The 20,785-nt window shown below is 40.4% G+C and overlaps 1 protein-coding gene across 1 annotated transcript in view; it reads left to right on the top strand.

The window, feature by feature from the left end:
- The window catches only part of SLC38A6 (solute carrier family 38 member 6), a 459,688-nt gene that overhangs the window by 401,631 nt on the left and 37,272 nt on the right, over positions 1–20,785 (top strand). The gene's annotated exons all lie outside the window — the stretch shown is intronic.

Genomic DNA, 20,785 nt, shown 5'->3' with positions numbered 1-20,785 from the left:
CTCAGATAAACTGCAACCAAAGACATAGATATTTATAAATAATGGTGCATTTCTTCAATATTGTTAAGCCCATTTGGCCAACGGCTATCGAGCTCAAGAATAAATCTAGACTCCAGTTTTCTCAGCTGCAATTCACGATCACCCCCTCTTTTCAAACATGGTACTGCTCCAATAACAAAGTAACTGAGGTATTTCAAATCATTACTGTGTACCCGTTTAAAATGCCGGGCTACCGGATAAGCCGGGTCACTGTGTAATATAGCCCGTAGATGCTGTAATATCCGGACATGCACCTGGAGCTTAGTGCTGCCAACATATCTAAGCCCACAGGTGCATGTCAAGACGTAGACAGCGTGATCTGTCCTACTAGGTATAGTGACCAGTAATCAGTTTAGGCACTGTACTAAAAGGGGTGGAATAATGTGTAGTAGTGGTACTGAATTTACATGCACGACAACTAGTGCATCTATAAAAACCTCTGGTAGGGCGTAACCAAGGTTTTTTCATTTGCAGTTCAGGGGCTGTCTTATCCAAAGAGTTGCCCATAGTTTTAGCGCGTCTAAAAGTTACAGTAGGGGTGGCTGGTAATCTGGTGTTGAGTATAGGATCACTCAAAACAATTGGCCAATTCTTATTCAAAATGGACCTGATTTTTCTGTCCTCTCTGCTGTACGTTGTAATTAGGCGTGGGCATTCCAACTGGGGCTCAATATTATTAGAGTCTTCAGTTTCAGAGATGGATACAGGAAAGAGACTCTCCCTAGATCTGGATAAGGATTTATTCATAGCTGCATTTAAGATCGTGTCTGAATAGCCCCGAGCTTTTAATCTAGTCATGAGGTCTCCTAGACAATTGTTATAGTCTGAAGGAGAGCTACAAATCCTTTTTAGCCTCAAAATTTCACCATACGGGATTCCTGAAATGGTGTGTTTCGGATGCATACTAGTAGCGTGCAATGTAGCATTGCCCGCTGTCGGTTTTCTGTGTAATGTTGTGTGCAGTGTACAGTTAGTAACGTATACCTCGACATCTAGAAATTGAATTCTGGTTTTATCAATATGCGCTGTAAAGTTGAGGTTGAGTGAATTGCTATTGATGTCTTGAATAAATAGAAGGGCTTCCTCTTTACTACCTCTCCAAGCAATAAATATGTCATCAATATACCTCAGAAAGCACATCACATGTCCCTCCATCCAAGCTTTATGGCGTACATTGAGGACCTGCTCCTCCCACCAGCCGACTTGCAAGCACGCATAGCTGGGAGAGAAGCAGGCCCCCATCGCCACTCCTCTCAGTTGTCTATATATCTCCTTACCAAAGGAGAAAAAATTGTTGTGGAGACACCATTCTATGAGGCTCAAAATGACCTTATTATGTTCATAATACATGATTGGTCTGCTGGAGAGGTAATGTTGTACTGCGGAAAGCCCTTGTACATGGTCTATACTAGTGTACAATGCCTCTACGTCCAATGAGATAAGCCACATATCGCTGTCCCACTTAATGCTGGAAATTTTAGTGATAAAGTCACTGGTATCCCGGGTGAAGCTGGGGAGATGTTTCACAAAATCCTGGAGGAAAAAATCGATATATGCCCCCACTTTCTCACCCACACTGCCTATGGCCGATACAATGGGCCTGCCAGGTACAGGTTGTACAGCTTTGTGCACCTTCGGGATAAGGTAAAGAGAGGGCAGGATGGGAAAATTAATATACATGAATTTGTACTCCTCAGATGAAATCAAACTCTCTCTTTTCCATTGACTTAACATCTTGTGGAGTTTAGATGTAGCGTTCTCATATTCTTTTTGTGAGGCTGTAGTATAGCATAAAGGGTCTCCAAGCTGGCGTTTGGCCTCCTTAATATAATCCTGTTTGGGCCAAATTACCAGATTGCCCCCCCTGTCTGATTTTTTTATCACGATATCTGGATTATCTTCCAATTTCCTCATCAACTTATCATAAGCGCATTTCATGTGTATCTCTTTTTTTCGATGTTTGTTGTTTACTTGTGTTTAAAGTTTTTTAATGTCATTGGTGACGCAGTCATTAAAGGTATCGATCGCATCCTTGGGCATCAAAGGGATGAATTTCGATTTGCTACGAAAAGGACTCAAACCAGCACCTTTTTGGACAATGGGTATTCGCTTTAAACGACTCGGTGTGGCCTCTTCAGGGTCTAATTCCAAATCATTATGGGAGTTCAGCAATTCATTAGCGTCCAAAAAAGTATGAGTGTCTGATGCACATAATTCATATATCTCATTGGACTCTGTTTCCTCATTTAGATCATTTGATTTCTTAAGATCTTTAGCAGTTTGTAAGGCAAAATGTTTTTTTAATTTTAGCTTTCTTATAAAGCGAAAGAGATCCACTCTGGTCATTGCATAATTAAGGCTCTGTGTGGGTGAGTAGTTCAAACCTAACGAAAGTAATTGTTCTTCAGCTTTGTTCAGGGTAACGTTGGACAGATTAATGATGGTGTTATCAACTAACGGCGTTTCCCCCATGTTTTTTCTTTTTCTTTTGTTGTTGCTGCGCACCGGCGCTGTTTCCATCTGCGCCGTCGTGCTTTCCGACGTTGGTTCCTCCTTTGCCTGTTTGCGAATTGGGTTGCCAAGACCTCAGAGTTTGGAGTCTCTCTTCCACCACAAAATCCATTTCTTGCTGGAGATTGAATGCTTCCAGTCCCATTAAGTTTAAATCCGAGCTTGTGGATCCAGATGATAATGATTCCACACTAGATGCACTTGTTATAGATGAGGTCTCGTTGTTTTGTTCGGCCCCCTCGTTATTAGAAGCACCTAATGCTGCTGTGCTGGCACTAGTAGCTGGATTGACATTATTAGTATTGCCTCCCGTAGCATTTTCTTCTTTGTATAAGCTTGCCTTTTTGCTATGTTATATTTTCGCGAGAATGTGAAAATCCTGCCGTAGCGGTAGTCGTCGGCATTACGAGTGAACTTGGTGGCTTTTCTGATTTTAATTCTTTCCTCATGTTTACGTAATTGCTCGTTCATGCTGTCCGTCAATTTCTTGATTTCTGAGGGTTCCGGGCAAGCGTTTATTTCCATTTCAACGGTTTTAATTTGGTCCAACAGTTTTGCTCAGTCACTCACAGCATATTTAATTAAGATGCAAACCAGATTCATAGACGCCGCAAGGTTGCTTTCCCCCCACTCCTGCAGCATCGCCGGATCCGGATTATCAAAACAGGGCGCCAATATAAGACGCAATCCACGAGGAACCCGACCAACTTGTCCATATTTGCTTAGGGATTTATGCTCCCACCATTTTGTACATTCTGCTTTACGTAATTTTGTTAGTTCTTTAAATAAATATTTCAAATCCCTTGTTTGCATGGTGTTACGATCACCCTGCGATGATACTTTGTCTTGACCTGGGGGATTGTCGGTCCCATCAAACAATGTGAGAGCGGCTTCCTCCCGCAATTTATCAATTTCCTCTTCGTTCATGTTGTTTTTTTTGGTTCTGGTATTTTTTGTGTGGAAAACTAGCAGGCAAACGTAATTCTTCCGCCCGCTATATTACCGCTGCTTAACAACTTCACCACCGGGTAGCATTGCGTTGAAAGAACTCACCGCACATAGATGGCGGGAACCGCTCCGTATCCCGCGTCCTCCGACGCGATCCTATGGGGCCGCTCCAACCGCCAATTACAGTCTCGGTAAGATTTCAGTTCACCCGGGGACAGCTTGCGATGAAGGGGTCCGTTACGGAAGCAAATCCACTTCCGTTCAATATGAAATCAAGGCTCCTCCTCAGCACGCTCTGCGCTCGCAGACACCGCTTCCACGCCAGCAGAAATGAGGAACGGACCAACGAAGTCAGCAAAAGATGTTTTATTACCTAAACAGAACCAGCGACGCGTTTCGAGCTAAAAAGCCCTTGTTCACGCTGCAACATGTTAAGAATAATGATGCTTTTTTATATGCCTATGGTGATGACATCACCTCCCCCTAGTGGTGATCACCAATGCCACATGTGTAACAGATAGTGAAAACATACTGACCCTGTTAGTCTTTTTTTGCTTTTTAGCTCATGGTACATGGAGACAATACAATTCCTGGTTAAATCCAAGTAAGAACCCTACTGCCACATCAAGATGGTTATTAAGACCCCAAATATCACAGGATGTAAACAATCAATACACCATCAAGAAAAGGGGGCTCGATAAATCATCTCAAATATTATATGTACATGTGCAAATCGATGCATATATATATACTTTACAAGTAAAAACTTAATATGACCTGGTTCTCAAGAAACTATAGCATTGCTTGCCTATAAAGTAGGTAGAAGAAGTGAAATACACATGTGTCATGCAGATGAGACATGTAATTGAAAGAGTAAATCAAACCTGAAGGGAATGAAATGGGTGAGAGAGAGACAAGAAATTTACCTAAGTGCTAAAAATGTATGCTTTTAGATTTTTATAGAACTGAAGGAAGCATATTTGCTGCTGTAGTTCGAGTAGTATAGAGTGCCATGGTGGGCAGCAGCTACAGATGAACATTTTAAACCAGTGGTTTTGAACTTTATGGATTGCAGGCACAGAGCGGTATTCCTCCTTACAAACATTTGCACAAATGGATAACTTTATAGTATCTGGAAGATTGGTAGGTTGTCGAAGTTTGAGGGATTCGTAGATTAGGCTGGGATAGTTAAACGTCATTTTAATACCATGCAGTAGATATTTGATTCCTTTGAACACCGTGTTATGTGGTTTAAGTTCTAGGACCCAGAAACCAGTTGTGTGGCTGAGAGTAGGGCAGTTCTCTGAAGGGAAAAAGATTGTTTAAATGCAGCAAAAAATCTGACATTGCTCTAGTTAGTGCTGCTTATGACAAAAACTGTTATTACTCATCGTAAGTCATATAGGGTTTTAGTAGCGGGTTTTGTTGGAGAATATAAACTTAATAGTGTGTTCAGTGTGTAAATTCGAGGCAAGCTGGTGGTCACGCCAGAATCCAATAACTGTGATCCCTCAGGCAAGTGAGGGGCAAGAAACTATTAATGTGCAGTTCTGGTACCCAAGCTGAGGTAGAACCTTGGTGTAATAAGAGCCTGAATTCAGCCAATCTCTGTTTAGTTGTTATAGATGTGGAGGATATCTAACTCTGAAGGTTTAGAAGGTAGGATTTTACATTGAGTGTGTCTTCAAAGCTGGAGATTTTTCTGTAGATTTTGGTGTCTGTGCTGTACTGAAGAATTTAAGCCCCAGACTTTTACATCAAACATGTTAAGTGGCTCCACTTGAAGATTAATAGTCTGGGGACTAAGACTGAACCCTGGAGCACCCTACATGTTACCAATGTAGTTTGAAGAGGGTATGTTTGTCATCTCGCTCTGATCCTTCCCACCACTGCACCAATCTCATTTGTGACCAGATTGGTGTCCAGACTTCTCCAGTAGTACCTCTCCTCCAGTCGTCACCCCCTTCCACAGAGCGTATTTTATTGGTACCTGGCTCCACTTTCAAACGAAATGGCCTAAATTATTGTTTATTTTAATTTTTTGGGCTACAGTCATTGACCTCACTTTTAGTCCATCCATGAGCTTGCTTCTAGTTTTTCCAATCTTGCCAGTCAGGGATAAACTGTTTCTGTTTGTGGTGAAGGGGGGTGGGGGGCTCGCTATCCCTGATTCAGCACTCTATTTCATCGACTTCTTAGATTACAAGCATACCTCACATATCCTGAAGTTCGAAAAACTCTCTCTCCTTTGTCATAGTTTTTTCCTGTTCCTCTCAGAGTAGCTCTACCATCTTCACCTATTCCTCATCTAATACTGTCTGATGTCACATGGGACTACTCTAAGAAGTGCAGTTTTTCATGCCCACTCCCCTTGTTCCCTACGATCCGGGCATCACGGAGGGGAAAACCATATGCACCCTTTTAATTCTATCTTGCTGCTTCTACTTACCCTCAGGTTCATGTCAATGTTACCCTCTCCTCACCCAACCTCTCATGTTATGGTACAGAAGTCTGCTAAGACAGGTTTTCATTTGGCATATTACACGTTTGGCAGACATGTAGAATTATCGATGGCTCTTTCACTCCTGATGATTCCATATAAGAAAGTCTTATTTCCCCCCCCCCCCCCCCCCCCACACCCCCCACACAGATTCGGTCAGTTGTACATGAATCTTTGCTCCTTCCTCACTAATTGTTTTCAGGTAAGCCGTAATCCGGCAGTTCATCAGGCATCACTTGGATGAAAGGTAATCTGGCAGATCACTTTATACCACTCCCTAATCCTGGAAAATATCAGATGGACTCTTCATTACCTTTAGAAGGTGCTGCCCTACCTCGCCAACTTAAATATGCATCTAACAAGCTGGATTCCATTCCTCCACCTCAAGCCTGTCTGCTAGGCTGCAGGACTTAAGTCCCCACAATTCAGCTTCCAAAGGTGCAGGTTAGATCTGGTGTCTTTACCATTTCCCAGGACCCTGGCAGACGACTCACATCTGCAGTTGTTTGACAATCTAGTCTTTCTCCCTCTATTAGTTGTACTTTTTCTTTTTACCGTCCATAACTTATGGCTGCATTTCCCAATGGCTATGCAATCTATTGCCTCGATACACCCAGCAAAAGGGGTGAAGGGTTGACAGTTGTATACTGAGACCATCTCCAGGCTATCTTTACACCTGCCTCTGTAGACATGCTTGAAGCGCTGTTGTTTAATATTGAACTTGTCAAGACTCAGTCATTTAATGGAATGCTTATTTATCGTGCTCATGTTTTGCTGACAAGATCAGCTCGCTCTTGGAATCACCCATTTTGAAATCTGATTTCACTGTAATTGGCGATTTCCACTTTCATTTGAAAAACAAGCCGGATCCTGACTTGGAACGGCTCATAGAGACTTTTACTTGTTTCGGACTCTCTCAGATAGTTAATGATCCCACTCATCGCACGTGACATACGCTCGATGGGATAATTACCAATAATCCTGGTATTGGAAGCCCTCATTCCCTCCCTTTGACTTGGTTGGATCGCCATGCAGTGATTTGGGAGATAGTGCTACAGGAAAAGTCTCAGTGTGTATTAGGTAATAAGAATTCTGTAGGCCGAGCCCAGCATAAGATATAAGCCACTGAATTAAATTCCTTACTAATTACCTCGCTACCTGTAACGTCACATAATCCAGATCAGATGGCGAAGGAGTACTCTAATTGGGTTAGCTCCACCCTCCATATCATTGCCTCTAGCAAAGTTAGGATCAATAACACTAAAAAGCTGTCCTAACCGTGGTTTGATAAGACACTCAGGGATTCCAAACAAGCATGTCGGTATCAGTAGTGTAAATGGCATAAAAGGTATGATTCGAAAGAAAGAGAAAAATAGTTGAATACAAATAGCTCTCTTTTGCTGCTAAATCAGCATATTATGCAGAGCAAATTAAATTAGAGAGCGATTCTAATAGAACTCTTTTCCAAGCTATAAAAAATGTTTTACTTCACCAACCGCAAGTAACTTTGCGGCAAACAGCCAGGACTTCTGTGACTCATTGGCATGCTTTTTCCAGGAGAAAGTAGCAACCATTCGTAATAAATTTACTGCTAATGGCTCTCGTTGCCATAATAATAACCAGGCATCAGAGGTGATTTCTGAATCTGCAGGCTTTAGGCAGTTTGAAGCCCCGTCAGTAGATCAATTAGAAAAGGTTATTCTGAACATTACATTTGGATATCCTCAGGATCTGTGTCCCCCTAAGGTAATGCATTTAGCATCTAAGGTAATAGCACTTTACTTCATTAAAATTTATACTGCTATGTTAGAGACAGGTGTCTTTCCCACTTGTTGGAAGTTCGCTTCAGTTCTACCTTCGTTAAAAAAAACGATTTTAAATGTGATGGATAATAATAATTATTATCCAATCTCTCGACTTCCTTGTCCAGCCAAACTGGTGGAGAAATTGATGCATGAGCAAGTTGACTCTTTCATAGATAAGTATCATCCCCTCGACGGCACTAAAGTTTGGCTTTAGACAAGGCCATAGCACAGGACTGCGTTATTAGTGGCCCCTGAAGAAATCAGAGTGGCATTGGATTGGGGCGGATATGCCGCCTTCATTCTGTTAGATCTCTCAGCAGCTTTCGATACGGAAAACCATAATCTTTTGGTTGACCGTATTCGGTGCCTTGGGATAGATGGGCAGGCGCTAGCCCTACTGCAGTCTTTCCTCTCAGGACGATGACAGGCAGTGTCCCTAGGAGACTTTACTTCAGAACCTTATTATTTACCTTGTGGAGTTCCGCAGGGATCCGTGTTGAGCCCAGCACTGTTCAACCTGTATGTAACACCTTTGGCTGTGCTCATAAATTCTTCCTGTTTATCATTAGCATTGTATGCTGATGATATGCAGATAGTAGTCTCACTCTCAAAAAATGATGTCCAATTTAGGAACTGCATGAGTGTAGTAAGTAAATGGATGGACTGTAATTGTCTTAAACTAAACTCCTCAAAGACAGAGGTTATTCTTTTTGGAAAGAACACTTTTTATTCTTCCTCGGTGTGGTGGCATTTGGATCTGGGAACATTTCCAATACCCTCCTCGAGGGTTACAAATCTTGAGGTTCTCTTGGATAATGAACTGAAATACAAAATCCATGTGAATAGGGTCACCTCGTCCTCCTTTCGTGCTCTTAGAGTGATGAAAAAATCGAAAAATTCATACCCTTTGATCTCTTAAAAACTGTGGTCATCTCGCTTGTTTTGTCAAGACTGGATCATTGTAACAGACTTTTATTAGCTCTACACAAAGGCTTCTTAAAGAAATTACAAACGCTTTAAAATGCTGCAGCGTGGTTCCTCCTGAAAATCCCTAAATTTCATTCACCAAAAGAGTCAATCAGTAAATTGCACTGGTTGCTGGTTAGAAATTGTGTCATCTTCAAGGCTTTATTCACAGCCTATAAGACTCTTCATGGGCAGGGCCCTATATACTTCAAGAAGAATCTGAGGTGGGTCATGCTTGGCAGGACTCTGCGCTCCAGTTCTGCCATGCATTTGGTGGTGCCAACTTTCAAATGTTCATCCTGGGGTGGCAGAAGTTTCCTTAGGTCCACAGCATTACATTGGAACCATCTCCCTTATATTCTAAGAACAGCGGCATCTTTCGCCATATTTAGGAAATCTGTGAAAACCTGCCTCTTTGTCCAGCAATCGGACTACGAACTTCCACTCTCTCTCGCATAGTGCCAGGACATCTCCAGGCATTCGTTGTGCTTAATAAAACCCATCTTTACATCATTCTTGTGCTGTGTATCCTTAGACCTCGATTTTTTCATTGATCTAGCAGGAACGTTTTTCTGGAAAATTGCATTCTAGGGCTCCACACCCTTCTTATTTAATATGCTACAACACCATTTTAAGTGAAACAATAGATTATTGAGCACGGTAAAAACCCTTTAACATCCAAGTGATTATAAGCCTAATCCGAAAGATGAGTTACTAAATGAAGCGACATTGATTGGTTCTGTTCAACCCGGAGATTATGTTGGCTATAAAGTAATGTGTTGTGAATTTTTAACTAGCGTTATGCTGCAATTTATATCTTTCAACAATGTATCAGAATAGCTAGATATATCTGACTCCCCAACATGTTGTCTTCTGTATCCTTTTCTTTCAAAGCATCCTGCAGTTTAAGCAAAGTGTGAATTGAAACCACAGTGTCGTGAATATATGGCTAAAGATACCCCTAACATTAACAGATGTTGTGTGATCTCATCTACTTTAAGGTTAAGCAGTATTTCTAAGTGCCAGGTATTATTGCATCTTGCACATGACTCACGACATAATATATTGGTGGTAGCAGCAGGCATATCCTTGTTTTATGTCATCTGTGATTGGAGCAGAGCTATTAGCACAGGTTTAGTGTTACTAAAGCAGCACGTGCATGCCTCAGTGATTTCCCTGCCTCAAGAGCTGACCAGGGTGTATCATATTGCAAAAAAGAAAAACACTTGGATCCATTACGTTTTTTTGTCTTCCTTATATTTCACTTTATCTCCGGAAATTAAGTAATTAACTTGCAGATTATTCATATTAAAAACACTGAGTATTTGGTTTTCCACTTTACACACTGTACTCTGCACCATGCTTGTTGTACTTTGTAGCAAGTTACCCACAATTATCCGTATGAAGGAGGCTATGATAGAACATACAGCTTATGGTATTGGGGAAGCCTCTTGAAGGTATTATGTTATATTAAACTGTACCACTCAGTAATATCTACCGGGCACGATCACTCACGAGATTTAGAAGTTGTAGGGGAATACTAGACCTTGATTATGTTACTTTATGTAAGCAGTTTTTGCACGTAATGACATGGTTGATCCAAATCTTAATCGATAGCCATTTGTATTTTCTGCTACATTAAAGAAATGTTGGTATATAAAAACACCCACCACTGGGTAGTGAAGAAGCAGTTGAGCTGCAGTGGATCTTATGATTAATCTAATTAAAACTATCACTTCCTGTGTTTCTCTGCCCATTGTGTTGCCTAAAACCTCTTCACTTTCCATGACGAGTTTGTGCTTAAAGGGATATATTGTTAATTTGTCTCTAAAGCACATCTGGCAGCACACCCACACACACGTGTGTGACACCTTTAGACGGCCTTTGCTTGTAAATAAACATTAGTTTAAGTTCCAGGACTGTAGTTTCACTTTTCCCATTCTAAACGAGTTAAATGCCCCAGCATGTAAACTGCTGTTGGCTGAAAACCAGGTCTGGCTAAACGTGGCACATAAGACTATCGACCGCTTTGCAGCTAACCATATTAGATGTCTTGGAATGTTATCAACCTTAAACACGTTTTTTTTTTTTTAAAGAAGAAATTGTTGGTTGAAAATAGTGTGACGTCCTCTGACTGGCAACTTTTACCCACCCCCTTTTGGATGCCATTGGTGAAGGTGTGCCTGGTGGATTTTCTTTACTCTGAATGTGAGTGTTGATTGGTGCCACAGGAGCAGGTGTTCTCTATACAGTTTTAAAAGGATACATTTGGAATTCTGTTTAGACTTTGTCAAATGTATTCTTTTAAAAAATGCTCCGAGAAATCCAACTACTGCAGCAGCATCTTATAATTTCCATGGATAGAAAAGATTGGAGGAGATTTGGTTGAAAATAACGACAGCAGACACGTGTATAGCCGCAGACTGTGGGGTGAACTTTTGGGTGAAAATGAGCACGAAAGAAGAGGCGGTCGAATTTGTATACGATGCAGACTAGGTTAAACTTCAAGTTAAGAAAGAGGTACTATTATACCAAAAGTTAAAAATAAGAATAAATAAATATGCAAGCCTGTAATTGTAATCTGCTCTCAAGGGTCACAATCCATACAAACTGGATTTTGAAGAAATACAATTAGTTTGCGGCGATCAGCACTAAAGAAAGAACTGGCCATCAACCGATAAGGTACAGATTTAGCAGTAAACAAGCTGAAAACTTGTCTTTGTCAATTTTGCATGTTTCTATCCTTGAGATATGCTCGGATTCCATCTTCAGAACAGTGGCGGCTTCTCCACTAAGGCGGAGGAGCTTCACCCCACTGCTTTGCAGCAGTAAAATAAAGGAAAAATAAAATGATAATAACTTAAGGTTATTATAATTTGTATTTGTTCCTGCTGTGGCAGCTTGGCTGGGCGGGCCAGGGCTGCTCTGCTCTCAGAGCAGGGGGAGAAGTGGTGGGCACTCTGTAAAGTGTGCATGAATGTTTGGCCGGCCGTCTCAGGAAATGGTTAGATTGAGGGGCACTATCAGTGTAGCGCCTTCTCCCACACACGACCCCCAGCGACGAGATGTAAACATTTTTGGAAGCCCTGGAACGATTTTGTCTACAGCAGGTTTCACTAAACCCCCTAAACAACCTTGTGATTTTTGTTTTATTGCTACATTTCTTTTCTTACATTAACAGGACTAGTGCTTCAGGCATTACGTACTACTACTACGACTCAAAATTGTTAATATTTGAATAGAGCACCAAGGAGCTATAATTTATAGAATTGGCATACCACTAACGATCTTTGACTTCCTGAAAGCCATTGTATGTAACTATTTGTTCAGGGCCGGTAGTGAATTTGAAAGTGAGTTGTGGCTGTACTTGAATATGAACTATTATTTATATCGTGTTGGCTCTTGTTCTTTTATACCTTTTGTACCACTCTATTCAAATGCTAATAAAAATATGTTTAGCCTTGAAGGCTTTTATTATTTAGTCTGCCCTCTGATCAAATCCCCAAAGCTAAAATATTGTTAAATGAATCATGGTGGATTATGCGAAGTGTTGAGGCTAGATAACGACCTTTCTTATCATTTGTTTTTAAACCATTTGTAAATTTAGAGTTTAATAGTTTTTGTACTGAGCCAGAAAACGTGGCAAAATCGTCCTGTAAAGACATTTATACAGGTTTTTTGTTCACTGTAAATTAGATGAGTATAACACAATACTTGGTTCAGATTTAGGTGGCATTTTAAAATACACCTGCTAGAGTAGAGTTTATTGATTTTGCATCTTTTCTTATTCTAGGCGCCTCCATTTAACATTCCATTTGGGAATCTGACCCTTGAATACATTTTGCTCTAAATCGTCTTTAGAACTTGAGCAGACATGCCTATGTGGTATTCAGTGGAGCATTTTCTGTTTATATACCCAAGATTTAAAAGTTTGAGGAAAAAACGTGCATGCCAATCCAAACGAATTTTGGTGTTGCAACTTGTAAATCTGTATTGGCACTTTGCAAGGATGCTTGTAAAGTTAAGAAGAGAGAAGTTGTTTGTAGATAGTCTGCTAACGTCATGGTTACTTGGACTAATTTAGAACAGGCAGCTGTTCAGTGCCTTTAAACAACTGTTTTATTATGTATGTTTTGTGGGTTTTATGTTATAGCTTCATTTCCAAATCAAAACAGTGACAATGACACCGATGGCTAAATCGGAAAAATATTTGAGTTTTTCTAGGTTAAGATTAGAGTTACAAAATACTAAGGCAACAATAAAAAAAATATTTACATACTTTTATCCTGAAATGTAGCACATTTTCTACATAATATGAAGTACTTTATACTGCTGTGAAAACAGAGATTGAAGAAGATGATTACTTGAGGTTTTGCTGCTATAAAAAGGGTGCATTCATTCAAATATGTTTATTTTTGGATGAATTAATTAGCTACCTTTCTAACAAATATATTTTCAGAGAAATGGGTCAAACATAAGAAGAAAGTACATGCAAGTCCAAAGCTGAATGTGTTCTAAGTCAACTCCACACATCCTCAAATAATCCCTAAGAAATGTCAATGTCAATTCTGGATAGAATATTAGAAGATGATTATAAAACTGGAGAAATAGTCCACATTTTAGAGGACTGGGTTTCAAAATGATTGCAAGCACGGGCTCCATTGAAACGTTCAACACGGTGTTCACAAGGTGTAATTATCTGTAATGATACAATCACTTTTGTACCCCAAAATTCTGCTCCCTGCATCTTTAGATACTGTTGCGTAAATGCATTTTAGAACTATAAATCAGTATGAATTTGTTTTTTATAATCGTACATACTATTGCTTTATAAATACAGGGGGTATTAATTCATTTCCTGCATAGAAAAACAAGTTTGACTGGGTTGTGTTGTGTTTGCTTTCTGTGGAGATTGTTTTGAGTGTGGTAAGTCTTAGTGGCTACGTGTTTTCCACTTTGCTCTTTAGCTCCAATGCGAACCAAAGTGCAGACAGGTTGGGTTTGATGGCTTTGCTATGGGGAATGGTGTGAATAATTTAATAGGGAGCAGCGTGGTGATGTGGTTAAGAAAGGAGTTGCAATTTGCTGAAGCAACTGATAGTGCAGTAAAATCTGTTGAACATCGTAGATTGGGGTTTTTTAAGTTCAGTTCTTTTTTTTCATTGCCATTTTAGTGAAACTAAATAAATTCATAATACATATTAAACTTAAGAATGGGTTGTTTATAAATTGATTGTATGATACATTCTGTTGAGTTGGGTAGCCTTTTGTTTAGATGCTTCTGTTATTATGCTGAAATGGATTTCATAGAAGCCAAGTTATTCTAGAGATGATGTTCCAGGCATCTTCTCTGTATTGATCTTCGTATAAAATAATACTTTCACTGTGAAGAATGCTTTCTTAACTTTGGTAAACCTGAATGGAGCTCAGTGTTTCAAGTGTTAAGTTGTTATGCTGGCAGAATGTAAGATGTCCTAGTTTACTTCTGGAATCACGTTTTTAAATATGTTGCCAAAGGTTATAAGGGGAGAAGGAGGAAGATAGCGGGATAAAAGTAATGGTCAACCAAAGCTAACTTTATTTTTCTGTGTTCTTTTCTTTTTATGCTTTTGCCAAATGGTATTTCTCTATATCAGGACTTCTTTTAAAGGCATCTATCAGTTCTAATCCTTGCCTATTTCAGCACAACATCTCCTCTTGGATCACCTTCCTTCTTATCCATGGAACTCTGTCTCCTCTTCCATCCCATTGGTCATTATTCACTTGAAGACTGCTGGGTTTCTTCAGTTCCCCACCTACCCCCACTCAAACCACAGTTGAGAAGCATGCAGTGGCGTAGCTAAACAGTTTGCCACTTGTGGCGGTCCCTGGGGCGGCCGCCCTGTGGAAGCCATATGTAAGAGTCAGGGAGGGGAAGGTGCTGCTGATTCCTGATGTGGCCCGCCCCACGACCGCCACAGGTAAGAGCGTGGGAGGCCATCACCTCCCGCTACGCCACTGGAAGCATGTTCTTTACCTTCCTGTGCACACCTTTCCTTTTTCATAACCTCGTCCCTCTTATACACTGTCTTAATCTACCGTATCACTCCCTCTAAAGATACAGTCGAGCCTTGTGGTGGCAAAATTAGTTTCTACCGGCAGTTCTAGGACCACCAGGTCAGTCCATTATATTTTTCTTTGACACCAGTGCAAGACCTTCCCATTTTCAAGCATAACAGTGCAATACCAAGCCAAGGAAAGTATTGAAAAAAAGTTATTGTCACTGTTCGTGCTTTCTTATGTATGGAACAATCCATGGCAATATTTCGGATATCGCTACAACTTCCCATGAATTGATGGTTACCTTACAAGGACAGATATAACATCGTTGTTATTCTGATATGTTACCTTTAGGGCATACTTCAGTTCCCTTTCCAGACCAGGAATTTCAGTTTTTGACTTTTTCTTAGATCGTTTTGCTGAAACTCCATTCATCTTCCTGTGAAACCCTTCAGATACATGTATTGAAGGCCTCATGTTGTTTTCCATGTAATGGTAACTTCATTTTAAATCTCAAGTCATGCAGAACATAGTTTCTCTTTGGCCTCATTATAGCGTCCCTCTGCTGTCGTATATTTATTTTATTGCAGATTTAATGTATTTATCTTGTGCTCAAAATTTGTGCATTGGTTTTACCAGCCAAAGTTTGGTATTTATAACGTTAACAGTTCTCCTGGTAAACTTGGTGCCCTTAGTCAATTATATAGAAAAGACATCACCTATTTTATTTAACTTTGCTAAAAGTCCTATTTTTTGGTCTTTGCTACTTACATTAATGATTATCCATTTGCTTCCTTGCAGCAGCTCTAAAGGTCTTTTTCTCTTGCACCTTCGATGCTCTATATCCCTCTTTCTCTACTGGCAGCCGCTTCATTGATTATCTATTTGCTGCCATGGTGTTTCTTCACATGGTTTTAAAGCAATGTGGATTTGATCTGTCCTGTAAGTTGTCAACTATCTATTTATCCCCATCATGTGTGTAGTAGTTTGTCATGCTGTCCCCATCATATTTGTGTTTTCCATGTGTTTCTTGTCTATACATATCCTTCTGTTTGAATTTCACACGCTGTCAACCCTATTTTAAATAGACAATGAACATTTCTTCTAATGCCCCTATATGTTTTACAGTTTCATTGAATAGTGTGCATTTTTAATATTTTTATGTTCGAATGTAAGTAATATTGACTTTAAGAGACCAGCGAAGTTAGTTGTCTTGCATTATATTAATCCTCGAAATATTGTCACTTTTTAAAAGACATTTACTAAAATGATATTTAAATTGCTACGGATAAATACATTATTGGAAAAATAGCTCAATATTTACATTAACAGTTCTTTCTTCCTGTTAGTACATACCAATGCTTGTTCTCGGCAAAAGAAACTTTGCTTCAGAGAACTATGGCTGGGAATGTCTTGAACCCCGGAAAATTGTACGACAGAAGAACAGACATTTGCACCATCCCTTGCAGAGACGGCGTAATGCACGCAAAGCATGGAGCACTCGCAAGGGATAATGACCAAATGAATTCCATTTATGAAGCACACTAGCAACCTCGTTGAGGTATCCTGGCGCTCATCAGATTGCTGAAGCAGGGAAGAGAATTCATTATCTGCCAAGATGAAAAAACAGGTTTTAAGAGCCTTCATGAACATAATGTGCGTTGGCTACCTCTCAACCAGGGAGGGAAGAGATTCCAGAATGAGATATAAAATGATCCATGCTCCTGATCTTGTTTGGCCGTAAGTGCAAGTTACAGAAGTTTGCAAGAACTTGATCTGAGAGTATGAGATGGTACATAATGTTCAAAGAAGGGCCACTGGCATGCTGCTCCAGAGTTAGCGCTAACTTTGTGGTTTATACAGAGGGCTATCAACAGAATCACTTTCTAAATAGCTAGGTTGTGAATTTAGGTCGGGTGTTCAGACATGTGCTCTCTCCTATTGGTGCCCGCCAGAATTCTCGATTCCTGATAACCTGATGTACATGGATATGAGTTTTTGGAAGACCTAGATTGAATACATTTCTATAGTTCAGACTCGAAGACATTAAAGAGGATGTTCTTACAGGAATAAGTAAGTAGGGGCCAGATTTCCCCCAGAATTCTAGACAGACAATAAATAGCATGAGTCCACTGATGATTGAAAGTTAACATCTGTGAAAAAATGATGTTTATATTACAAGATTGGTTGACTGTCTCTTTCTCAGAGCCCTGAAAAAGAAAACTGCCAAACACGTGACCGCAGAGAATTGAAAGAGCTAAAAATAGGAATTCCTGTCTTGTCTGTATTTGATTTAAGATTGTTAGCTTACAATCTGCACATCAAAAAAGGTTAGTACAGGCTTGGATGCACTTAAGTAGAGATTCCAACTTCTGAACATCAGAAATATTGCTCACGCTTCTCCTACTAGGTTATCTGGCTGTCAGCCATACATGCAGCACTTTGTTAATTGCTAATAGTTGTCGTTGCTAATTTGCAATTCTGTGGTGCACAATCGCAGTATAACTTGCCAAATGTTTTCTCCGCAGACCAGAATTCAATTATTTCTTATCTTTAAGACATTTAATGGCACCTCATCTCCCTAACCTTCTTACACTATCTCCCGCTATGTCCCACTTTTCCTGACCTTATGCAACTCTGTACCACATTTAAGTTGAGGTTTTTTGAACAGCTATAACTTCTTTACTGAAAACAGGCTCCCTGAAAAACTTACGGCTGAATTGTCACTCCACACATTCAGGTCAAACCTCATGCTCAATCTCTCAATCTCTCCAGCCTGAGAAACTGCTCGGCTGACACACCCCAGCAACTATTTTCTCCACTACACCCTTCCACATTGCATGTGAACCTGGTAGGACTGGGTAAAGGCATGAGCTTTGGCCTCCGGCTTAAAGTGGTCAATGCAAGCAGCTATTTGCGTAAGCAGCTCATGTTATTTAATGTTGCAAATTTAAAGGTGCCCTTACACTGACTTCCTTCTACTCCGAACTCTAGGATATATTTTTGAGAGAGTCTAGCTGTCAGGAAGTAGATCTCAAATTAAGGAGCTGGGGAGGGAAACAAGGGTTTACTGTTAAGATTGTAGCGTCGAACTCCATTCAAGATCATTTTCCAGCTGAATTTCTTTTTTTTAAATGTTTTAAAAAATCTGGATGCCTCTTGTTTAAGCTCCTCACCTTTTAATTTTAATACTACAGTTTATTCAACTTCCTGAAATGTGCCACACCCAGACACCTCTCATGCATGTGTACAGATCCTCATTGCAGTCCTTTATAACCACCTCATGTCGAGGTTTATACTCATTAACTGCTCAGCTCCATTCAACACCCTTCACTTTTTACTATACTACTTACTTGTGCCATGCTGGGCATCACCGGTACCGTGATTGACTATATCTCCTATATTGTTAACTCTCCTTTACGGTCTCCTGTTATTCCATACCCTCCCTGTCCATGCCGTGACCTGAGGACTCAGTAATCTTCTATCTCTCTTTATCTCTCTATACTATCTCCCTTTGTGACATCGTTTCGTTTTTCAGTTTCTCCTACCACCCACCCATTTAACATGAATTTGAGATGAGTAGCAGTGAATTATGGGAATGTTTTTCACTGAGGGATTCTGAATGACATCAATTAGAAGCTCGAGTTGTCTGCGGTGTCAATCAGAGCCCTTAGGTAAAAAAGGATCCCCTTAATTCAGTTTCTACCCATGTATAATTTTCTGTTATGAATGGCCCCAAAACCCTCTGAACCTGCTTTCAACCGCTATGAAGGGGCAGAGAAGACCCAAATGTAAAATGAATACCTTACCTGTCAACCCTAACCAACCCCACCTTCTTCCTTGTCTTCCTGCCTCACCTCCTGAAGCTGTGATTTCTGCTTTCAGTAAAAGCAGGCAAATAGTGTTGTGCTGAGAGGATTTCAGAGCGCCTTGTCAACCGGGCCTGGTAGGCCTTTATGACGTAGCAACAGTAGGTAACCAGTTTTCTTATCAACTGTTGCTACGGCATAGCAGTGAGTTATCAGATTTAGAATCTGGTGTAAATGTTAGAGACTTCCTATGAACGTCATGCATAATAAACAAATCCTTTTCTCATTGCCATTTCTCACCTCCACTTTAAATCTAGAAATATTGTCTGCCTACCTGTCACCAAAGACTGAAATGCCTTCTCCATGCTTCGACAATTGTTCAAAACTAAAATTATATATTTGCCATCAAATTCAGCCCCCTCTTCTCTGACTGCTACAGTTCCTGCCTAACGCACACTTTTGCCACGAATACTGTACATTGATTCGAACTCAATATGAGGCTGAAGTTGTCATGCTACCACAGCCTGATTCCAACTACTGACTGTCCTAACATTTCCCAACACTTTGCCTTCCGCACTGTAAAATCTCTGATCAAGACTGATGTCAGGCTTATGCTAGGCTGTATTAAGAGCCAACTGGCTGATCAACTTCTATCCTCTCTCTCTCTCTCTCTCTCTCTCTCTCTCTCTCTCTCTCTCTCTCTCTCTCAGAGAGAGAGAGATAGATCCAATGGAACGGTGATTTCAAGGCACCTTCCTTCAATGAGGCAGAAACTAGACTGAGGCTTGAAGAGGTGATTGTGGTTAGCAGAGTGCAACACATGATGTTTTGAGACACAGGGGATTCTGGGAGATGAGGTGTCATGGAATGCCCTAATAGTAAGGATGAACTATTTAAAGAGTACCAAGGGTTTAACTGATAGTCGAACACGGAGCGGTTAAGTGAGGCAAACAAACCCTTGGTACTCTTTAAATATTAAATAGTTTATCCTTACCATTAGGGCATTCCATCAACCTCATATCCCAGAATCCCCTCTGTTTCTCAAAGCTATAGTATTGCACTCTGCTAACCACAATCACCTCTTCAAGCCTCAGTCCAGTTTGTGCCTCATCGAAGGTAGCTGCCTTGAAATCACTGTTCCATTGGAACAGTGTTACCAACTGCCTTTCACCCTCGACTATGGGTTCCAGAACCAAGCCAACTATATTATTTTATATATAAAATGTATGTAATCTTCCATTCAGTAAAAGAGGGTTGTGTTGTTGTATAGCATTTTTGGACCCTAGTGTAACTTTCCAGATTCAGGTATAAATCACCATATCCTTATATATCCTTATATAGGCATAGAAATCATACCCTTATTTAGACATAGCTCATGCAGTCCAAAAACGGCATGGCTACTTCCACTAGTTCCGAAAATCTGCAACGATTAGGGACTTCCCCTTGCTTGAATACTGACTTGTCCAAGAACTCATGGCGTTTTCGAAGAACTGAGACTCTTTGATGATATTATTTCCACCTTTTCGTCAATCTCGGCACCTTCAAGGTAATAATATGCCCACACTTGCCATAGCAAACACACGGCGGTTTGGAGCATTTCGACTATCTACTTGCCCAACGCATCCTGCTGCAGCAAGTGCCGAAGGAAGCCGACCCTCCAGCAGACGCACTGAGAGAGACGCTGTCTTTTCTCTTGCCGAGAAATCCAGCTCCAGCGTTTCCAAGCTACCCTTGCGGGTTGTTGGGAAATCGAGTCCTGAGACGGAGAGATACCAGACCTCCTTTATTCTAAACCAAGGTACGGAGCTGATTAGACCCTAAGAGAAATCTTGGATAGATTCTTGGTAAAAATAATACTATATTTATGCTACACCTCATTTACTCCTTCCCTCGTACCAGACTTAGGTTAGGCACACCGGGGTAGGCGTATTTTAGAAGAACCAGTTGAGTACCTTTTAAACCTTTTATTATTTAATTATCTATTCTATGGTCTAGAAACCATACCATGCTTTTTCAGTATTATTTTATAATACTTTTTTTGCTGTACGCATTATAGTCCGCAGCCAGTATTACGATTGTAGCAGTTCATTTCTTCTGCATGAGAAAGAAGACTGTATAAATACTTTTATTGAAAACGCCTGTCTCTCTATTTTCTCTGCACCTCTGGT

The sequence above is a fragment of the Lissotriton helveticus genome, chromosome 9 (genome assembly GCF_964261635.1).
Source record: "Lissotriton helveticus chromosome 9, aLisHel1.1, whole genome shotgun sequence".
Lineage (NCBI taxonomy): Eukaryota > Metazoa > Chordata > Amphibia > Caudata > Salamandridae > Lissotriton > Lissotriton helveticus.
Note: the sequence above shows the minus strand (reverse complement) of the source record. Positions and strands in the feature narration are given on the sequence as shown.